The sequence below is a fragment of the Lemur catta genome, chromosome 14, assembly GCF_020740605.2.
Source record: "Lemur catta isolate mLemCat1 chromosome 14, mLemCat1.pri, whole genome shotgun sequence".
In the NCBI taxonomy this organism is placed as follows: domain Eukaryota; kingdom Metazoa; phylum Chordata; class Mammalia; order Primates; family Lemuridae; genus Lemur; species Lemur catta.
The window spans coordinates 44,703,173-44,727,525 of NC_059141.1; positions in this window are offsets into that span (position 1 = coordinate 44,703,173).

Sequence of the window (24,353 nt, forward strand, 5' to 3'; positions counted from 1 at the left end):
CTCTGCAAAGATATAGGTATAGTTTAAAAAAATAACCAGCCATGTTCTCTAGCTTGCTTTTCTATAATTGCTTACTACTCAGGAAGTCACATAATTGATTTCATAAGATCTGTAGCTTTGTTAATTGCTCCCATAGATAATAGCACCTTTGTGAAACCTGAGGCTGGCCTTGAGATATCTTCCCGTCCTTGCATTCCAGTGGACCAACTGCCCCAACCAGACCAGTGCCCCATACCAAGGAACTGGTCTTGCGACCCCTACCAGGAACTGACTCGGAACAAGAAGACAATTTCTACACCTCTATGATTTCACCCCCAACCCAACCAATCAGCAATACCAGTTCCCTAGACCACTGCCCATCACACCATCCTTAAATACCTAGCCTTCAAATTCTCAGGGAGGTGGATTTCAGAAATATCTCTCATCTCCTCCCTCTGTGCCCTGCAATACTAAACTCTTTCTCTACTGCAACGTCTGCCATCTCTGTGAATTGGCTTCTTTCAGTGCAGTGGGCACCATAACCTGGTCGGGCAATAACACTATGTCATGTAAAACTTATATTAACTAAATGTGTATGCTTTTCTTCTATTAATTTGTCTTATATCAGTTTAATTTTGAAGCCTAATTGGGAAACAAAATTCAGGAGAGAGTAGAGGTAAAATTTTGACTCCTCTACAATAGTAAGGACTTCACAGTATTGCTACTTTCTACATCCCTCCTCATTCTTGTTTATTCCTTTAACCCTGACAAATCTGTGTAAATGATTATTGCCTTATATTATCTTCAGTCACATTATTTTGAATGTACCATCTGTTTCCTGATAGAACTTACAGCAATATATCTGGCAATGATCCTCCCTTTGTCTACCTTGGCCTTGGCCCCCTTCATAAAATTAATTCCCTTTTTGTTCAATCCTAGCCTAGTCATCACTTTCTTAGAAAAGTTTTATCTCACCTTTCAGATTAAGTAGCTTCACTGTTAATGCTCTCATACAATGTTCGAACTTTTCTTAGAGAATTAAGCTATTATTTTTATTCATATAATGCTATGGTTCGAAAGAGTCCCCCATAGGGACCAAGACTCTTGGCCCACTAAAGGTTTGCTGAAAAATCACTGGCATGAGGCAGATTACTTAGTAGGAGAGAAGGGCATACAAATTTATTTAATGTGTATACATGGGAGCCTTCAAAAGGAAGACTCAATCCCCCAATGAGGCACAGAAGTTTATAAGTGAATGGGGGTTTAAATTGTGGCAAAATAGGTTTTAGCAGCAAGGCAGATTCTGGAAGGAAGAGAGGAAGAGGCTTGGCTAGCAAAGGGATCTTGTTATGTAAATGAAATCTTACAGGTAGCAGCCCTCAGAGAAAATAGATGGTAAATGTTTCTTTTCAGACCTTTAAAGGTTTCAGAAGCTCAGTTAATCTTTCCTATATTGGATAAGAAAATACCTGGTTGTACTAACGGAAATTCTCTACAGATGCAAATCTCCTCCCACAGCTTTGCAGTGATACTTCTGTCTGCTGGGCTTGTAGCAGCTATCTCAAAATGTGTCAAAGAAATATATTTTGGGAGAAAATATTCTGATTTCCTTTACCCCCAAGGGCTCTGCCCTCATGAATGGATGCTTGTCTTTATTAAGGAGGTGGTTTAGTTATCTCGAGAATGGGTTTGTTATAAACTGAAATTTGGTCCCCTGTCTTCCTCCTCACATGGCCTTTCTTTTCCTTCCACATTCTGCCATGGAGTAACACAGGGAGAAAGCCCTTACCAGATGTCACCCCTCAGTCTTGGACTTCTTGTCAGGTTTAGTCTCGCTCTGTGTTCTCAGTTCTTGGTGTGCTCAGGGCAAAGAATGACCAGACACACCAAAGTAAGGCAAGCAGGAGGTGAAATTTATCGAGAGGGAGCAAGACAGGATTACAGGGCAAGAGTAAGATAGAGACTTACAGAACAAGATACACACTCCACAGATGACGACTGGACCCCTTGTCACAACAGGAAAAAAGAGTTTGGTTATGTTCTGTGACTTGCTTTATAGTGCCCAGATTGGAACCTCCCTGTGGCTCAGACGTCACCATGGAACCATTTTGATTGGACAGTTGGGAGTTGCATGACCTGAGTCTTAACTATGCATGCCGGTTGTTCTAGATCAGTTTCCAGACTCTATGCTGCTTGGCCTGTGGGCTAGAAAGTCCTCTGCATTCTTTTGCAGCTGGTGTGCCAAGTTCTGACTGGCAGATTCATAGGGAGTTGCCTCCTTCCCCAGGTATGGCAGTTGCTCAGGAGAGGATTAGGGTGGGGCAGGATCAAGGTGGGGGCCTGGGGGCCACCCTTGTCCTTCTTCCCAGGTAGGGTAATTGCACCAAGGCAACAGCAACCACTTTCGTCCCTAGGAGACCTGGAATTTCTCACTATCTACCTAAAATTCTCACATCCGGAACTGCAAGAAATAAATCTCTATTCTTTATAAATTATCCAGTCTCAGTTATTCTGTTATAGCACCAGAAAACTGAGTAAGACGCATAATTATTTTCTTGTCTACCTGATTTTACTCCATTCTAGGGGTAGGTCCAGATCTCCCTTGCTAATCAGTATTTTCCCAGTGTCCAGCCTCACCTGTCATATTGTGGGCACACAATAAAAAAGTTGAAAAAAATTAAATAAGTGAATCAGTTCCTATTCTGATTCAAGTTAATACCTACTGTTTTCTCTTGTATCAGTAAATACCTAGGCATTATTTTCTTCTTTCCTGAATTAGTAAAGTTGGGTCACTTGCTGATGAAGGACGTCAGGAAAATTCACCCCGAAATATGACTCCTTGGTATAAAGAATATTTTGAATTAAAGACCATTAAAGATCAAAAAGCACCGGAAGAGGCCTTTCCCTCTATCTGCATAAACCAGACTGATGGATCAAAAGATCGAAAGAGCAATTGACTTCCCTTCCTCTCCCTGTTATCTCAATATATTGCAGGAAAGAAGATCAAGAATGCAACCAGACCTGGCCCAAATCATTTAAATATAATACCTGTCTCTCAGGTTAATTTAATTTGCAAAGAGAATCATTTACAAGTCAATCTGTTTCACCCATCCATTTATCCTCCCTAGCAACCATTTATAGCCCCTAAACAGAATTACCTATACTCCTCATTTCCCCTTCCCCTCCAAAAGGACAAGTATAAAAATATCTGAACTTCACTAGGATATTAGGTATTCACTCTGTGATTCTTCCTGTGTGCACAATAAATAAGCCTTTCTGTTATTAATCTGCCTTAATTGTGAGTTGATGTTTCAGTGAACTTTTTGGGGGAAAGGGTAAGTTTTCCCTACACACCCCTCTACTGACTTTTATTACATTTCAGTAAGAAGATGCTTCTCAAAATAAATTTTAAAAGTCCTTTTGAAAAAAAATAGTTTGTACAGATTAGCAAAGAATTTTTTAGAAAGGTAACTATACTCAGTGTGGTAGTTTTGCTTATCAAAATATTTGTCGGTGTAGGCATCATTATTTAAAATGGCTAAGGGCAAGTCTAGGTGAGTCTCAAGAAGTCTCTGCCACATGAAACTAATCTGGTTTCCAGATCACTTGACCTTTCCAGATCTTTGTAAAGGTCAGCCTACAATTCCCCTGCAGCTGAAGCTTAGCTCAACTCTACCTAAAGTCTTATCTCTGATTTTGAATTTAGCCAGAAGGTTCCTTCCTTTTGCTTTCATTATTTTTCCCCTGGTTATTAGTTTAGTGAATCTATTAGATACTCTGAGTGTTCTCACTGTATTTTAAATTTAATTTCTAAGTAATTGTAATGTAATTCTACCTGCTTAATACAAAGAGATTTATACTTGGTTCCCTCCTCCACACCAGGTGTTTTATTTACTCTGAGTGCAACTTACTAATAATAAAAATGTAATCCCTCTTCAGAAATTCACTTCATCATGTTTAGCTAGTAGATCAGCCTCTGGTGACAAGAATCTGTTTTTGACTTGGCCATTCACTCTAATAAAATTTTAAAACACAGTGGCTTCCTGAATAGGTACTTTTATTCACAAAAAATATAGAAAATTCTTAATGGCAGAAGTAGTTAGGAACGTCAACAAATTGTTATATGATAGTATATTATTTATTATTAGCCAAAACCACAGTCCTCATTTGTATTTTATTCCCCTTTCAGTTTCCAAAACACCATTCGTAAATCAATTTTCACCAAAGTTAGTGCAGTGATGGTACAGCCTTTTCAATAGTTAGACATTAACATTAAAATTATATATGTTATATAGGAATATAACTATAATTTCTGATGCCTGGTTTTATCTTTTCTCAGATGAAATATTGACTAGACAACAAATCTTTAAAAATTAACTCATATACTATCAGCAGCAATAGTTACCTCTGAGCAATCTCCATATCTTCGAATTTATATTCACATTCCCTTAATAAAAATAACAATATGTGGAGTTCATTACACACGGTTTATTTTCTATCAATTGAGACAGGTGCTTTACATATACACACTGTTTTTCAAAAACACCAATAAGAGTGTATCTTCACTTTATAGATAAAGGCATAGAACTCAGAAAACTGAACAATTTGCCCAAGACACACAGCCAAAATTAAAATAAAGGTCTTCCTCTATCCAGAGCCTCTTTCTCATGTTACCTCAGAATAGTCTGAGGGATAGAACAAGAAGATGACAGACGGTTTGATGGCTAAACAGGTTCTCAAGGTTCTAGAGGCCTGTGCTTCAGTCATATCTCTGCCAATACTTCCTAATACATACTTCAGTTCATTAGTTCCCTAGGTTTCAGGATTTTTTGTTATGAAGTGAAATCACAATATGAAATATTTTTAAATAGATTATGATGAAAATAAAGTACAAAAATAAAACAACTTGGTACATAGTAAGTTATCAATATATTAGTTTTCATTATTATTATTATTATTTCATACTCTTTTCTCCAAGCTATGTCCTTGTGTAATTTAAAACAGCTGCTGTCCAGATGTCAGAAGTTTGCATCATCAGATGTCCTGGTTTCAAACAAAATGGAATAAGCACATCTTAGCCTATCTCTCTTGATGATTATAACTGAAAACTCTGAAAAAAATACATAAAGTATACCTTTCTAATAGCCATGAGAATCTAACACATACTTGGAGAAAGACTATACGTGGAAAAAGGTACCCCATCCAAGATGTTCTCCTTCATTCAGACTTGACCAAGAGATCCCTTTCTCCCACAACATTTTTAGCTCCTTTTCTACTTTTCAGTTCCAAAAATAAAATGATTATTTTTGAGCTATGGGTGGAAAAGCTAATCTTTAGCATGTGGTCCCATGACAGATTGTAACAACGTTATTAGCTGCAGGGAACCAAGGCTTTGTAATTATCCTTTCCAAGAGTTCAACTATTTCTATGGAACTAGAGTAAGGCAAAATTTGAGATTTGGTTTGGCAGTAAACAAGGGTGCTAGAGTGATCAGAAGCCTTAGCGTTATTACACTCCAATTCTTAGTCCAATGTCAATCTCTGAATGAGTTACACGTCCTGTTCTTTTTAACACAGCCAGGAAGCTTTGCTGATTAGACTGACACTCCTGCAAACAAAAGGGCTTTCTGATCCTCTTGCCTTTAATATCTTCAAATCCCTGTCTATACTACAAGACGATTTCTAGCAACAAGTGCATAGTATGCCAATAAATTTATTCATAAAACAGATTCATTGCTCAACCACATTATTAACAAATATTATTAGAAATTATGAATTTAAGGAAAGACTAGACACAGATTTCATGGTGAAATCAAATAGAATTTGTTTTCTAAAACATATAGAAATGAGTCATTTCAGAAGATTCCAGAGGAATCAGCAACATTGCTCAAGAATTTGAATCATCCTGTGCCTTCACTGTGGTGGATAATGTCAGAGTTAGTAAAGAACTTATGTAAACATTTGCAAGTCAAGTTTCACACTTAAGTCATCCTAAATATAGCCAGAGATCCCTTCATCTGGTCCTGATATAGCTTATAGATATAGACAGATAGACAGATAGATTAGATAGATAGATTATAATAATATAATACATTATATATATGTAAATTTCTAATCATTCATATATATAAATTTAGAAGGTACAGAACACAAATATTAAAACATTCTTCATCCTGTCACTTCAAGGATTCTAGCTGGTGTAGTCTGAGGAATTCCTAAATATAATGCAACTAACTATATTTAGGTGACTCTCCAGAAGAATCCATTCACCTTGTCAAAAATCATTTATTCTGTATTTTCTAACATTTTGATAGAAAGTCCTGACTCTGCTGTAGATAACATGGTAACGGCTGTGAGATAATGATGCTGTTATCAAAAACAAACTAAACCCTTACTGACCTCTAGGGAACTGGTGGCTGTGCCCATTGTTTGGAGTTATATTTACCTAATGCTCCAATCAGATTTTTCACCCTTCAATCCTAATGCTGAATGATCTGCTCATCTATACCCATGCCTTACATATTTTCCAATATTCTTGTCTTTGTTCACTCTTCCTCTGGGTTAGAAGAATTTACTTGTAATCTCCATGAATAAACGCTGCTTTTATTTTCTTCAGATGTAGCTTTCTCCAATTCTCACCAAGTAGACATTATTTTCCTTGTCCGTCAACATGTTAGAGAACTTTGTGCATCTCAATGGACGTTTATGACTCTCTATCCTGATTTATATTATATTATGCATTCTATGTATTTTTCTTCTTGGTGGCACCATGTGTCCATCATTGTATCCTACCACTTTATGTCCACTGGGCTTAATGTGTTGTAAATATGTACATGGAATATAACACATATATTTGTATTTATCATTTCATTCATTCATGGACAAATATGAATAATATGATATCTTTGTATTTTAGTATTTGACAACCCCTGGGACTGACTCTCATATAATATTCCAATTTTTGTCAGAACGAGATGGAACTTTGTGAAAGCCAAAGAGAAAGAGATAAAGTTTGTTCATGTTTATTTCTTGTCAAATACCATCTGTAAGCAATATACATAGATTACTTGTACCATTCTCGTTCTTAATGGTGTCTTAGTCCGTTCAGGCTGCTATAACAAAAATACCATAAACTATGTGGCTTAAACAACATACATTTATTTCTGACATTTCTGGGGACAGGGAAGTCCAAGATCAAGGCATTAACATATCCACTGTCTGGTGAGAACACTCTTCCTAGTTTGTGGAGGGCCTCTTCCTTGTAGACTTATAGGGCAGACAGAGACAGAAAGTCAGCTTCTGAGCATCTTTTCCTATAAGGATTCCACTCTCATGATCTAATTACAACCCAAAGGTCCTATTTCCAAATATCATCACACTGAGTACAGGATTTCAACATACGAATTTGGAGGGTGAGGCAAACATTCAGTCCATAGCAGATGATAATCATCAACAGTCTGAAGAGTCTTGTTCCACCAAACTGCCTTTATTCCCTCAGTAATTGGACATAGATTATGGAAAAGAAGCCCACTGTGTACTTTAACTCTCCACAGGCCCCACCAGGAAGTTGTTCCATCCAAGAAAGGTGGTAGCCCCCCTCTTTCCTTTTATTATTCTTCCTGGAATTAAAAAAAAACATGGATTTATAGAATAATTATTTTTCAACTACATTATATCTTTTTCAAGAAACAATGGAAGAAATGATATGTATGTATGAAGACACACATATCAAAATAGAAAACAGAGTTTTCATAAGGAAGAACTTTAATCAAAGGAATTAGTGGGTATTATTCACTAACCTTCAATGAAGTCATAAAAAGACACAGTGAACTTGGTTAAATTCCAGTTACTAATTATTAGTATCTCAGTGTATGAGGACCTGTGGTTAAATGACATTGCTAGGACTCTTCAGAATACCTTTGTGGATTTTCTGAATGATCATCAGAAATCTGTTTTAATCTACAAATCTCTAATACCAACCTGCTCAGTTGAGAATCTAATGGTTTTAGACAGATTTGTCTGACAAATAAATGTTTCTCAGAACATGATAGCCTCTACTTGACCCATTATCACCTGAAATATCTATTTAAAATGCAATTTTCTAGACGGTATCATAGGTACTGATGCAGCATCTCTAGAGTTGATACTTAGAGACTTAGAATTCCATCTTTTTAACAGACTACCCCCAGATTATTTGAACTATTAAATTTGAGAAACACTGCTCTCAGAGAAGTATAATTAAAAACTCACATTTTAATCCTTAATTTAATGGCCATTTCACCTGTTTGATTAGGCTTTTTGAGTGATTTTCTACATTTGAGTGCCTTAATAGTTCTACAACCTTTTTGGTATTATAAGCATTTAAATTTATTTTAGAGTGCATTTTTTAAAAAAATAGTAATCTTTCAAAGTATTTCTGTCAAATGATATCTTGTAAGTAAAATAATTTAATCGAATTTATAAAATTTCTTACAGACTTAAGCAACTTCCTATTGTATCACTGTTACCCTTGTTCCCACCAGTAAGAATCCTTTTATCTGGCCATTAATCAAATTAGTACATGCCATAGCTTTGTTCCTTTTCAGTGAAGAAATGGTATTTTGACAGTGAGAAAAAAAGGTGAATTGAATTGATCAGAATTCTATCTAAATGATCTAGCATTTAGCATTTCAAAACCTATAATTGATTAGGCAATAATGGATCTTGTGAATTCATGATGATTTAAATGACACCATTCATTATCCACTGTTGTGAGGACAGAATATTCCCAATCACAAACATTATCGTTTTGTGTCCCACTCATAAATACTCTCTGGATTTTCCTCAGGATTTTGCTATTTTTCCTGCAGCAGAGGATGCTGCTGCCTTCTCTGATTGCTCTGTTCACACCTCCTCCCCCATTTCCCCTTGCTCTCTGTGCCTGTCACAGGGAGCATCACACTTGTATGCAACTGACATCATTAGACCAGAGGCCAGGGCAACAGTACCGCCTTCCATGTGAAACTGTCATCTCTATAACATGACAAACTGGCTAAAAGTTTGTAGAGTGTTCAAAGTAGATTAAAAAATAAGAAAAGAAAAAGACAAACAAAAAATGCAATCCATTCTATCATTCACAAAGTGCTGCTTATATATAAAAATTATTAAATTTGCAATAATGATGATGATAAAGATAATAACAATGGGTAGGAGTCAAAGCTTGTCTCCTTGATGAACTGGCTACAAAATGATAAAAAAGAAGCAAAACCAATCCAGTGATGTTTAAATTATAAGGGAATCAGTCAAGAGTTAAAATGATCATTCAAAGAATTATGTAAGAGCCCAGATGGTATAGACAGAGAAAGCCGTTAAACCAGACAGTAGTATTGGCTTTGAATTCTTCACCTTGTTCACAGTCACGGCTTAGGTTAAGAGAGCTTGTGATTATTAATAGTGCCTTACATTTATATAGTACATTACAGCTTACAAAGCATTTTAATTTTTTTTCTCACACTGAATTCTCATTTTAAATATTATAAAAAATGAGATCTCGGGAGGTTATTATGTTTTTGGCCTAAGGTCACATTAGCTGGTGACAACACTAGGCCCCAAACTCAGGATGTCTAAATCCTAGCCCAGTATCTGTTACAGTACATTTCATAATCATATGGCTAATTCTTTTTATTCATCTCCACCCATTATGGCCAATTCCTCCCTAGACTCATATCCTGTAAGGACAGCTGCTTAGCAAGTATCTGCATAGTTGTAACCCACTATGCAGATTTGGACCCACTGCCTCTCTGTTATCCAGAAAGACAGTCATCTGTCAAGGAATTCTGATTGCTCTTGAGAATTTTGACAGACTCTTATTTCTGAGTAGGAAAAGCTAAGTAAAACTGAGTATCTTGAATAATTTTTGGACTAGTAAATTCTTTGCATCCAGTAGCTAGAAATGTGAAAAAAAAATCTCTTTCCCATTTTTAACAGATTGTAGGTAGATATAAATTTATATTGGAGTTCAGAGACTAACAAATATTTATTATATATGCTAATTATTTATCTAGTATAAAGTGTGTAGATAAATTCAGCTAAACACAAAGTATTAAATCATTAGACTCTATAAATACCTTCTTATCCATTCCTCACACATCTCTCTTTAATGAGTTAATAAAATGGTAAATGGCATTATAGCAATTTCTTACTCATCAAGGACAAAGAGGAGTAGGGCAATTTGTACACATCTGTCCTTAATTGTCATACTAAGCTCACAAAACAATTTTGATATGAACAAAATTCTTCCATTAATTATTTCTTACGGAATACTTGTTTTTATATTAAAATATTCATGTTTTCTTATTAAAAAAACCTTTTAAACTAATTATAGTTTTCAACAAACCAAATATTTTTGCAAGCAAATCCAACTCTCATGTGTCCTCTAGGGACACCAAACTATAATTTACTGACAGGTGGTTTTCTAAAGACACAAAAAGGATTCAAATTAAGCATAGTAATGAGAAGGCTCTAAAGTTACAGCAGGCATAGTACACCGATGGCAGACACTAATGTTTTGTCCATACATATTATTAATATAATAAAAGCTGAGATAAGGTACAGAAACAGAAAAGCCTCACAAGGAAAGGATTATTGCCACTTTATGAGTTTTAATAGATGAATGCATATCGTGTAACCTAAATCATTTTGTGAAAGAAATATCTTTAAAATTGACATTTAGTATGTGGCACTTTTTCAACTATTTAATGCGTATTGCATTAAGAGAAGCAAGAAAGAAACAGTTATATGTAATTCATCTTTATGTAAAAGAAAAATCAAAGTGGTTTTGTCTGATAGTTTTATTACCTTTACAATCTCACATAAAGTGTTTACGAATGTCACAAGATTGGAGGCTGCTGATGATATGGGAGATAAAATATCATTATAAGGCTTTAGAAGGAGTAACTCAAAAGTATATTAAAATTCTAGTTTTTCAGAGTCTTAAAAAGATCTCCAAATTCCAAAAGATATTTTTTAAAAAAGAAATCACAGCAGGACTTATCTTTGTTTTTAAATGAGTAACTTCCAATAACATTTGTTATGACAGTAACTCTGATATCTAGGACAATGAGCTATAAGGAGGCAAACTCAACATGACATCTCACATCGAATCCAAAGAACTATGTGAGAATGTGTGTTTAATGTCCTTAGTTGCTGTCTACTGAGCCTTTCAACTTTGAAAGACCTACTCACTTCTTAGAAAAATAGATCTCTGCTTATTCATTTGCTTATGGTTATATAAAAGCATTTGCCTAAATAGTGCTTCTTGAACAGTAAGTGAATATCTAGAAATGTATGGATATGATTATTGTTGATGTATACTGAAAATCCAAAAGAAATAACTAAAATTTTTAGAAGAATAAAGAAAGTTTAGTAAAGGTAAAACATGCAAAATATTTACATAAAAAAGAGAATAGCATTATTTTATAAGGTATCAAATAGATGGAAAATGTAATGAAAAATTATATTAACAATAACCACAGAAACATAGAATACCTAAAAACAAAATATAAAAAGTAGTGTAAAGTTCTTCCATAAGAAAAACCACAAAATTGACTTAAGACCTAAAAGAAAATAACATGAAATATAAGTATGTAATAATATATTTCTAGAAGAGAAACTCACTACTGTTTAGATGTCTATTTGCAAAGAAATGAAAAACATTTTGAGGATGATAAGAATTTTTGTTTCACTCAAGCTGGTGTGTCTGTGTTATACTATTTACATATTTACCTGCTAAGGTCACTGGGGTGAGTTTGTAGATATAGAATGACCCACTTTGACTTACAGGAAAGAGCCCTCCCATCAGAGATTAATGTCTTGGAGGATCTTTTCAGGGTAAAGAGAACAAACTCTTAGGCCAAAACACCAAGACTCACTGCTGCAAGATAGACTGGCTATTGGGGAAATCATATCCATTTCAAATTTCTTTATGAGTGCTCACTTTTGACACAGAATGCTTCCTCCAAACTTTTTGTCATTAGCTCTGCTCACTAGGAAGAAAAATGGATAAATTTGCCTATAATGACAATAAGCTCCAAGGAGGAGGAAATCAGTACAACCTTGGTACCTTCCCATTGGTGGTTCAATATAATTAAAAGTCTTCATTTTTATTGCGATAGTTCTAATTGATTTCCATAGACAAACATTACCAAGGGCCTCTGATTATGAGGTGATGGACTCTGGTCTAGTGATCCAGATACAACAACAAGGTCTTGGGGATTTATGGGAAGATGGTTAGCTTCAGTAAGATTTCATATTGAAGCAGAAAGTTGCTATGGACAAATCCATCTGACATGGTGTTGTGCTCTTGATAAAATGCACAAGCATTTATCTGCGAAGTAAAAGAGCTAAAACCTTGAAAAATTCCTCAGAAGGTTTATAATATTTTAAAGCCACCTTGGCACCAAACACCATATCTTATTGCCATCTGCGGAACTAACTCTATTGAACTCTAAGATGCCACCAGTTCTATACTGAAATCTCTTTCTATGACAGAAATTAATTGACATTTATTTTGAGGATATTTTTCAGAATATGATTTATTTATGTAACCTGATAGCTTTTCATTGTTTCCAGGGGAGAAAATGTTTCCCAGAATTGGTACCAATAATAGTTGTATTTCTCCTAGATAATGAGTTAGTCTTCATTTTGGGGGGCCTTGTAGATTTGCTGAATGACCAATCTTTCTTTTCACTTTGGCTCTTGGAAAACTTATTGTTAAATCTGTAGACACCAAAGCAGGTGTTTAGAAAATTGTAATAGATATTTGTACTTTTAATTCTTCCTTTTCCTACTTTTAATATATGTTATTTGATGAGGTTTGATATACTTTTGGAAGTTGTATTAAATCCATTCTGTGTTTCTGATTGAATGTTAGAGACCAGACACTGGCATTGATCTCCACTCCATCTGAATATTCCATAAAAATGATGCTAAATCAATAAAAAGACAACCTCTTAACCTTGTGGGCTATTCTCTTCTACTACCATTTATTTTAATATTTAATATTTGCAAAGACAGAGATAAATGCATATATTCAGTTTGTCATGTTTATACAGAAGTCAGTACAAACTTTTAAAAATAATAAGCTATAGTTATTGATTGAGCTTTAATTATGATAAAGAAATTGTCCTATAGAATTGGAACTAGCAACTAATAGTAATTTTAACACCTGTTTGATTGTCTCTTAGGTGCCGAATATCCTGCTATGCAACTTAACATATATTACCTCCAAATCTCTCATAGCAATGTTGTATATGGATAGTAATATTGTTTTACTTATTCTTGTTTAATTGCTACTAGTTGTTTATAAAATTATTCTTGACATAAAAATTACATTGACACTAATATATATGACAAAAGTCAAAGGTCATCCTTCACTTTCTTCAATTCTCCTTTTCTCCCTGGAAATGCAGCCACTCTACAGAGTCATATTAATAAAACAACCTGACATTAACTATAATGGTCCAGATGTACATGCTGGTAGTTTATCTTGGTGCTGTTCCAACAATCTCTACTAAAGTGCCCATCACCCCAAAAAGTAACCTTTTAAATTCAGATCAGTTAACTGAAACCAATGTTCCTGCAGTGAGTAAAGAATGTTCAAGTAGGATGATTTAATAAATGCTTATTAAGTGAAATCTGTAGTATTAACTGTACTTCCTTGGTTAGTTTTCATCTTTAACTCTGCTGATGCTATCTTCCTCTTTGGTTGTACAGAAGACTGTCAGAAAATGTACACAACACCTTCTATGGTCCAGGCAAAGAGCATGAGAGAGAGAGCGAGAGAGAGTGAGAGAAAACAGAAATTACCTCTACCAAATGCTTATACATGATTAAATTTGCACATTTGGATAGATGATTGCACATGAAAATTGGTGCTTGCCTGTCCTGGAGGCTGAGAACATAATTACCCATTCGGCACTCAGGGTTGTGTTTTTCACAACTCATACATTAGTAAATGCATATTTTCCACTTCACAAACTTATTTAAGGGTCCTGTTTTAGTACCTACATTTGAAATGATTGCTGCTCGTGTAAACTTTCATTTGCAATAACTTTTCTTTTAGTGCTTAAAATTACAAAGAATTATTTGAGTAATTTTCTTTCATAAAACTTTATAAAATGGTAAGAAACCTCATCATTTCTTCACAATTAATTTGCATGAAAATTTATAAATAAAGTACATGGTGGTACATAAAAATGAACCTGACTCTGCTACACTAGAAGAAAGTATTTCAAAGAGGGTGGAGCTAATTCCACTACCTCTCTAATTTATTCAAAATCTTAGTTGAAATTCCATATTCTCTGTCAGCATGTTCAAGAAAGCTATGAGGATGGCTTTGTTATGATCACTCCATTTGAAATTAGAAAGAAAATGGTCTACAGCAACAGTAAGAAAATAAATATATATGCTAAGTATTATGGCTTGAATTGTGTCCACCCAAAATTCTTACATTGAAGTCCTAACCCCTACTAGCTCAGAATTTGACTATATTTGGAGAGAGGATCTTTAAAAAGATAATTAAGGTAAAATGAAGTCATATGAGTGAGCCCAAATCCAATGCAACTGCTGTCCTTATAAAAAGAGATTTGGGCACAGACAGAAACAGAGGATGACCATGTGAAGACACAAGGAGAAGATGGCCATCTATAATCCAAACCTAGAGAAGAAAACAACCCTGGTGACATCTTACCTCCAGAACTGTGAGGAAATTAATTTCTATTGTTTAAGCCCCACATTCTGTAGCATTTTGTTATGGAAACCTAATACAGTAGATATTAAAACTAATACAGTAGATATTAAAGAAAACCAGAGTAATGAGTTACCAGCAGAACAAAACTATAAAACTAAGGCAAGGGACATAGACCAATAACTGGCTTTATTTTTAAAAGTGCATGAATTAATATTTAAGAAATAAAATGGTGATGAATTTTAGGTACACACTATGCAATTGATGTGGATTTCTTTATTTAATATATCTACAACTTTTACATCTGCAGAGATTTCTACCTTAAGTATTTATGGATGTGCTAGCTTTGTTAATTACTTATAAGATGCACAGCATAATCAGAATCCAGAATTTACATAATCCAGAACTTTCTGGATAAGTAAAATTTTTAGAAGAGAGTTTGAGTCAACTTGGAGCTTTTTCTTTTCACTGAAACCAAATGGAATATGCTCTCCACTCCATCCATATGAAAGTGGTTATCTTTGTAATTTGTTGTGAGTATGATTGGCTGCCTTCAATAGTGAACCTCCCTGATTTTCCTTCATTCTACACCACAGATTTGTGTCCAACCTTATCAAATTGGCAACATCTATGACACTTATTATCCTTATTTTTTTTAATATTCTGGTTAGTTCTCTGAGTTTGAAAACTAACGTAAAGACAAAAGAAAAGGAATATGTTGTCTTTTTAAAATATAGATTTCTCTATAGAGTCAATATGTAGATAGCAGATTAATCAGTAAGTTCTGTAGTACATGATTCTAATAAAATGACCTTAATTATTTGAGAAAATGTAAAACGTGGATGCTAACATTTATGTTATATTTGTGAAGATTCCTTTAGATAATGCTTGTGAAGTACTTACTGTGGTACTCTCAACAACATTACTTCTTAGAATTAATAATTTGTAAATTTGTTTTGAGGATTCAATAAGGTGACAAGTGCCCACTCAGTACATAGTAAGAACTCAACGTATATCAGTTTATATCTGTTTCTTGGCAAAAACAGGAAATCTGAGTTTGTGACTTGAGAGAGAGAAAGAGGGAGAGAGGAAGAGAGTATGAGAGGGAGAGAGGAGGGTGTAGGGAGATAGGGAAGTGTTTTTGAATGTTCATATAGATTCAAACCATATTTCCTACATAAGAGTAGCTACTTCACTTTTCTGTATTTCCATTTTGAATTTTTCTTCTATTAGAAATTTTTATACATTTTTGTGTCTAGCATTTAGCCAAAGTGGCTAAGCTATCCCTGCCTGATGATTTTTCAAGTCTTATTCAAGAAAAATTTGACAAATATTTAAAAGTCAATTCAAGAAAAGATAAAGTTGGCTGGGCGCGGTGGCTCACGCCTGTAATCCTAGCACTCTGGGAGGCCGAGGCGGGTGGATCGTTTGAGCTCAGGAGTTCGAGACCAGCCTGAGCAAGAACAAGACCCTGTCTCTACTAAACATAGAAAGAAATTATACAGACAGCTAAAAATATATATAGAAAAATTAGCCAGGCATGGTGGCGCATGCCTGTAGTCCCAGCTACTCGGAGGCTGAGGCAGTAGGATCGCTTGAGCCCAGGAGTTTGAGGTTGCTGTGAGCTAGGCTGACGCCACGGCACTCACTCTAGCCCAGGCAACAGAGCGAGACTCTGTCTCAAAAAAAAAAAAAAAGAAAGAAAAGATAAATTTATAATTTGCTTTTTTCGTTTACTGGAGTTATTTATTATCTCTATACTAATTTAGATATCTAGAAATTCATGTGCACATATGAGGCATAACTACTAAACATTTTCTCTGTATAGTTGCTTTTTACTTATATAATCTACATGTGTCCCCTCAAATCATTCTGCCCTGGGGAATATTTTCTGTTATTTTCTAATTGGAGAGAATTGTTTTTTCTTTCTTTATTTAACTCTCTGTAAATAAACCAGGAATCTCTTCTATCCTGACTTGAAAGTTCTTTTGTCATAAGACATAGTAGAGATAAAAAATGTGAATTATCCCAGTGTTACAAGGTATGACTGCGATTTAGATGAAAAAACACATCTCAGTTCAGCCAGGAGTCATTCAAAGTTAGTTGCTCTCATGTTGGGCTACTCTTATCACTAAAATTAAAGAGCTGAGGGTAGCTTTTTATATGTGTCCAGTGCAGGCTGGAGAGAGCCTGGGACAGAATCCATGGCGGATCCTCAAACCCTGCAGGTAAAGGGCAGATTTCATTGATTTCAAAGGTCACTGTCCAAACCTATAGTCATCAATAAAGCAGCTTTTTCTATTCTGCACTTTCAATCAGCTGAGCAGCAAGCAGCAAACTGGAACAAATTTCCTATCTAGATACTGCTGCTTTTTCTGCCTTATCATGCACTCTACTTAGGCAGCTTGCTAATCAGGTAGTTTTGTGATTGTAAGTTCAAAGTGATTTGAGAAAATGACAGCTATTCATCAAATCCAAAACAGGATGTAAAAATAGCTTCTACCCAGTTTTTAAACTACAAAATAAAATCCACTACTAAAAAGAGTGGCAATTTCTGGCTTTAAGATGTAAAAATAATTGAGAGTTCCCAATTTCCTCAAGAAGCAGCCTGTGGTTACAGAGTGCTAGTTGTGGTTGCAACTCTAATAGAAAGGAAACTAATGCAAGCATACAATATGGTGCAAAAATGCCTTGGGAAAGTGCTTACCTGCATTTAGCATAATCATTATTATGGTATACAATGCACTTAAATGTAATTGAGTACAACACAAGCATAATAGATATCCCACGGTGAATCCTGACAATTACTGCTAAGTTTACCTTAAAATATATGTTTTTGTTTTGAAAAGAAAAAAGTCATTTGAGGAGCATTAAAATAGTCTCCCTACAGTTTTTGTTGCATTGAAACATAAAATTGTTTGTTTTGCTTAAGTAAAGTTGAGATCTCTTCAAGGCTTATAAAATAAACAGGAATCATCACAAACTAGCCAAAACACTACATTTGAGAAAATTTAGCCAAGATATCGGTTATATTAAGTAATCTTTGAATGTGTTCTTTCATATGTGATCTTATCTGTATAAGAAGATTACTCTATGGCTACCTTGGAAGATAGAAAAAATGTTGCTTTTCTAAGTGACACAGTATTTATTTTGAGTAATGGATTATCCCATGCATTGGAGTACTGTGTTGTTAATGAATTTTTGATGTTGCAGAAATTGTAGTTGCAATAACTTCACTCTCTTCCAGAGTCTACATTAGCTCCCTTGGTATTACTTAAGTCTAAAGTACAAAGTGGTTCTGTGGAAAACAATCCTCCTAGACCTAGACCTAGACCTAGACCTAGAGGTTAAGATTTGTCCAAGAGTTGTTTTAGGACAATAGGGAAAAATAGATGATGACTTCTTAACTATAGATCATGGACTGATGTCATTAAACTGGCATTGTTCATTGTGACATCTAAAAAATGAGTAGCCAATTAGTTTTGTTCTTAATCATTTTAACAGTTGGCTCCTTTTGACAAACCTACCCATTGTATGACCTCATTTAATATGATTTGAAATTTTTTAAAAAATTGCATAGAATGTTGATGACTTAATCAGAAAATGAAATAATAAATATTATATACTTAATATTCAAACCACTACATATCTTACCCGAGGACATTCTGATGCATGCTTCATGCAACTCAACTTGAGTGTCACTGATGATTCAAAGTAAAAAATCACTTTCTGACATATAACTGCCTTGAGCATTCTAAAAATATAATTCCATATAAAAGATATGTTTTATGAAATATACTATTTAATTAATGCTTTAATTTTTTCTTAGTATACAGTATGTTAAAATTTCTCATCAGAACAGGTCTAAGATGTAAAACTACCCAATTCTACCTTTGCAACAGATACAAGTGCTTTTAATTAAATAACAAAAATGAGAACCAAGACTGTAAGAGTTAAGAGATCTCTTTAAAGAGAATAAAGGAATCCCATATTTGGAAGATAAGGAATTAATAAAGTGCATTTTAAAAATAAGATCAGTGAGAGAGGAGACAATGAAAGAATTGAATGTTGCTAATGAGTAAACCAGAATATCCTGACTGTGGGCTTCATCAGACAATAAGCCCATCAGTCCCCATACATACTCTCTTCACATCTGAGAAAACCAACCATCTCTTCCCATTCATTTTTCTGTTAACATTAAATGATGCATAAAAGATGCCATCCTGTAAAGCCACATTCCTTCAGAGTCATATATGGTTTTACTGGATATATAATATCATCTGTAAAGTTTCCATTATATGATAAAATATTCAGATAGATTTTAGATTACAAGGATGTTTAGACCAAAATGAGATAGGACTTGAGAAACAGCTCCAAAGATAATTATTAATTAATGTTCTTTTCTCTAAAGCTGGAGGTTTTTTATTAAATGCTACAAATGGAGTGGAATAAAATTTTAGAACTTGTACCACTGGAAATCACACTAAAGGCTCTATTACTTAGAAATCCTCATGCCTTTCCTGAATGAGCCCACTGTTTATCTGTATACAGAGTTGCCAGCAACAGAGGGTGGGAGATTGAGATATTTTGACCACTTGTCTCTATTGACTGGAAATGCCACCATTGTACTCTGATACTCCTTTGCTTTCTCTTCCCAAAGAGAGGCTGGAAGGCAACATCAGGTCTCTTTTCTTCTCATTTAACCAGTTTCTAGCACAAGATTGAGTAGTGAGGATTCCCTCTTACACAATCCTCTTGCTTTACAAATAAGTAACTAAGAACCAAAGTGGTTGCTTCATATTCATCTAGCTAGGGCTAAGGCCAGGATTAAAGCCAGTTCAGTTAATTTCATTTCCATGTCAAGTTGCCTCAAGCAAGTCAGTAATCAGGCAAGGCATTTTGCACAGAACTTATTAATAGCCATTTTGTGTATTGTCTGAATACTATCAGACTATTATGAGGATTTCTTCCCAACAGCCATTCAGGATTTTATAACATCAGGAAATTTACTCTGTAATTAAAGTCATAAAAAGCATGCATTTATGACTTTAACAGGTCATTAAAATATACATAAGTAACACTCTTAGAAAATGCTGAGTCTTGGAGAGGCTTTTCTGGGAGTCATGTATTTTCTAAAGCATATTTAAAATTTTGCACTTGCTCTGCCAATCTTTACTGCACACTTCACCGCACAAGCAGAAGGCAATCTTTCTACTGTCAAATTCCTAACGAAAAAGTTCTTTGCTTTATTCTTTTCATGGCATTTGCTCCTATCTGAAATGATATTTTCTGTTTGTTCCCCCATGAAAGAATGGAAGCTCCATAAGGGCAGAAATATTGTTTTCTTTTTCAAAGTACTGAAAAAAGAATGAACTATTTATAAATGAATGAACCATAAATGACTGCCTGGCATATATTAGGAAAGAGACATGTACATGTCATTTCCTAGTATGTATTTTTTTTTTTTAATTTTTACAAGATTTTGAATTGTCTTCATAGGCAGAGTGGAGGGATGAGTAGTAACTGTTGTCTATTGGCCCTTTCTTAGAAGACAAACCTTAGAAAACTAGTCAGAGCTTTGCTCTCTATTACCTGGATTTGGAAAATTCAGTTACCTTAACTTTCCCTAAGATTCAGACCTAAAAAGATCGGCACATTTTCTGAATCAATGACAGGACTACTACATAGATCTCTATTTCCATTGCATTCAGTTCCATTGTTTCCTCCTTCCTCCCCTCAGGATCATCACTATGGCCAATTTTCGACTTGGCTCCACCATTTTGCATCTGGCCAGTACTGGTTGCCCAATGTGATTTCAAAAACATCTGAATAAAAAATTGGATTGGAAATGTTTAAGCCCTGTACCCTTCCAGCTTTCCCTGCTCTCAAATCATGAGGAATTCCAAAACTTCATAGAAATTACTCTGAGGTTAATCCTTAATGCTTGGATGCACCAATTATAATGTGAGAAGATATTGTTTACAATGATTGTACTTAAAAGCCAATACAAACAGTCCCACTAAAGAACTAAAAGGAAATCTAGATGCTATGTGAAACATCAGTGGTTTGGTTGTTCTTTTTCCACTTCTGGCACCAAATCATTCTAAATAAATTTGGGAACTCTGAAGATAGTTCATCCTAATATTGTAAGTCATTCAGACACCAATAATTTCACCAGTCTCTTTATTACTTTTACGTTTGCTACTATATATTTTATTCTTCAAGCTCATCATGCCACTGTGCATCATGCTCCAATTTTTTCATTGTTTGTACTCATTTAAAACATTAGTTTCTATTGTCTAAATATGATTTATACACTGTACTAACCCCGGGGAACCTAGAGTGAAGAGGATTTGTCTGGAATCTATCCTCAAGGAGTTTACAGGCTACTAGGAAATATATTTAAGTAAACACATAATTGTAACATTGTGAAGTGTGCCATGATCAGGGGGCCAAAAGGTATGTAGGAAGACACCCTCATTGCAGATATCCCTGTGTCTTCAATTTCTTCCCAGAAGGCTTGTGCCAATACTTGCACCTACTGAAATTTGCCTCCCATAGAGTCATGGCTTCTCTTTCACTCTCATACTGATGATTGTCCCTCCCTTTCCACTTTTGCCATCAGCTAGGTTAAAGGTTAACATGTTTCCCATTCCTCTGCCTTTCCAGCCATTTTTTACACATCATGCAAAATATTCTTTGCTGAGGCTCATGCCATTTTCTGGGACCTAAGGGTGACCATGTGTCCTGGTTTTCCTGGGGCAGTCCCAGTTTATGTCTTACGTCCTGGACCCCACCAAATTTAACATTCATTTAAAAGACAATTTCATTTATTTCTCTTTGCTCTCAACACATTTATGAGAGTTCTGGCTTCCTAGTTTTGGCACCTATTTCTCAATATTCTGCTTCAGATCAATTCCATTCTTGGATGACTTGAGTTTATGGATAGACATTTTTAAAGCCTTAGCTTCAAAATTCTTTGTCTTCCTTAACTCTAAATATGTTTACTAACACTATGCATTATGGCCCAGACATGTCCCCATGTTATATCCTGCAAGAGTTTATTCCATCATGCCATTTTTCAAATTAGAAAATGTCTCTGATTTCAATCTTTCTCAATTAAAAGAGCACAAATAAACATAAGCTTCTCTGGACCATAATAACATTAATAATAAATATGCAACTTTCATTTATACATGGATTTATACATGTGTGTATATATGTGTGTGTGTGGGTATATAACCAAACAATCAACATTGGCTTCTCATTTTCCATCTATTCAAAGGATATGCTATGGTCTGAATGTTTATGCCCCCTCAAAATTCATATGCTGAAATCCTAATCCCTGAGGGGATGGTATTAAGAGACTGGGCTTTTGGGAGGTGGGTAGATCATGAAGGCAGACATGAATGAGATTAGTGTCCTTGTGAAAGAGGCCCTAAGAAACTTGTTTGTCCCTGATACCATGTGAGGACACAGTGAAAAGGCATTGTCTGTCTGTGATGGAAGCAGACCCTCGCCAGACACTGAATCTGCCAGCACCTTGATCTTGGACTTTCCAGCCTCCAGAATAAATTTCCATTGTTTACAAGTATAACCTACCCAGTTTGTGGTATTTTGTTATAGCAGCTCAAACAGAATAAAACAAGATATTTGTCAGTCTTTATCTTACTCTCTTCCGTCACAAAATATTTCCTCCCTTTCTAATCTCTTTTGATGATCTGGGATTTATAATGTCAACAGTAGATGGTGATGATTTATAGATTCAGCTCACATCTTCTTTGCTTTTCCTATTCAATCTTGTGAGGAAGAAGTACGTCCTCAATAGAGTTTGCATTCAGTTTTATATTATCTAATTTTGTCTCCAGGCTAATTCTTATTAATTTTAATCAAAATCAATTTCTTGACATTTGAAATGCCTCAAGTTCCCTCTCATTTTCCTTGAATCTTTGAAGACTTTTCAATATACCTTAGATACTGAGAAAGATGGAGAGAAATATTTTCTCCAAGTGAACATAATTTACATTAGCTTTTCTTCAGAATTAAATGTTCATATATCTTTGTCTCTGAATAGATTATAATCTCTTGAGGTAAGTTTTTTTCTTGATATATTCAAACGTTAATGTCAGTGCTACTCATGAAAAGAACAAAAATTTTCTTTTTAGTTATAAAGATAATCATTAATGTCCTAAGAGAGATTTCATAGACACAAGACAATGAAATCTTCTTAAATGTAAACTGTCTTGACAATTATTTTCTGCTATTAAGAAGAGAGTAGAAGACAGTAGTACTTCTCAAAGAAACAAATCCTATTTTGTTTAAACTTGAATTCCTAGCTTTGTCTATAGCAGGTGCTGAGGAGATAAGTTTTAAATAAAAAAAAACTGTAAATTTTTAAATAAATTATAAGATCTTATGACATGTATTTTAGATTGGCATCTTTAGACTCCTTTAATAAGTGATCTTTATAAAAAATTCCTGGAATATTTAAGAACATTTACATTGTCACTCACCTCTAGTAACACAGAAATTTTTTAAACAAAAGTCAAAAGGTATGAAGAAAGCTTTTATTCATGTATATATTCACTTCTAAGTGGATACTATACATATTCATCTTATTGTAAGTCTGAATGAACACTGAAATCAGAGAAAAAGAAAGCAAAATATATTTTTTCTTAAGAAACCCATTTTGAGAATGTTTCTTTCTAGTTTAAAAAAATCAAGTTGATGAAATTCAAGGAGAAATTCAATTTTTAAATATTCTTAGACTTTACACACCCACATAGAGCACCCTCAAACTCTTAAAATCAGATGAAATGAAAGTGTACTGTCATATCTGGAACTAAAAGCATCCTGTCTTATCTATAGAAGTGGCTATAAAATGGATGCTGTGAATAATTTATTTAAATGGCTCTTTTACTATTTAATCTTGATCTGGAATTATGATTATTCAATATTACTGTCATCATTAAAGTTCATTATATTATGTCTACAGCAACAGTACCTGTGTCAGTAGAGTGTGATAACTTTTTAAATATGCAGAGCTTGTGCAAATGGCACACTGATAAAGTTACATTCTTGTATATATTCTTACTTGGACATTGAAATAGGCTCTTAGCTTTTTCTTCTGCCAGTAACAATTAGGGACAATTAGATTCATCTTTTAGAGGAATGAGTTAATATATTTTTAAATGAATACAGCTTTTCCAATGCCAGAGTAATGGGAAAGGAAAACAATGACTTTATGATTCTTCTCCAAATAAATTTTAGAAATGTATTTAATACTTCAAAAAATGTACAACATTTTGCCTCAATTTGTATATTTTCCTTAAAAACATATAAACATTAGCCTGAGATAATTTATAGTCAGCATATTTAGAAAATATAGCTTAAAATTACAAAGTGGTTTACAGGCCAGGTGCAGTGGCTCCCGCCTATAATCCTAGCACTCTGGGAGGCCTAGGTGCGAGGATCACTTGAGTTCAGGAGTTCAAGACCAGCCTGAGCGAGAGAGAAACCTTGTAGCTACTAAAAATAGAAAAATTAGCCCTGTGTGGTGGTTCTTGCCTGTAGTTCCAGCTACTGGGGAGGCTGAGGCAGGAGAATTGTTTGAGCCCAGGAGTTTGAGGTTGCTGGAAGCTAGGCTGATG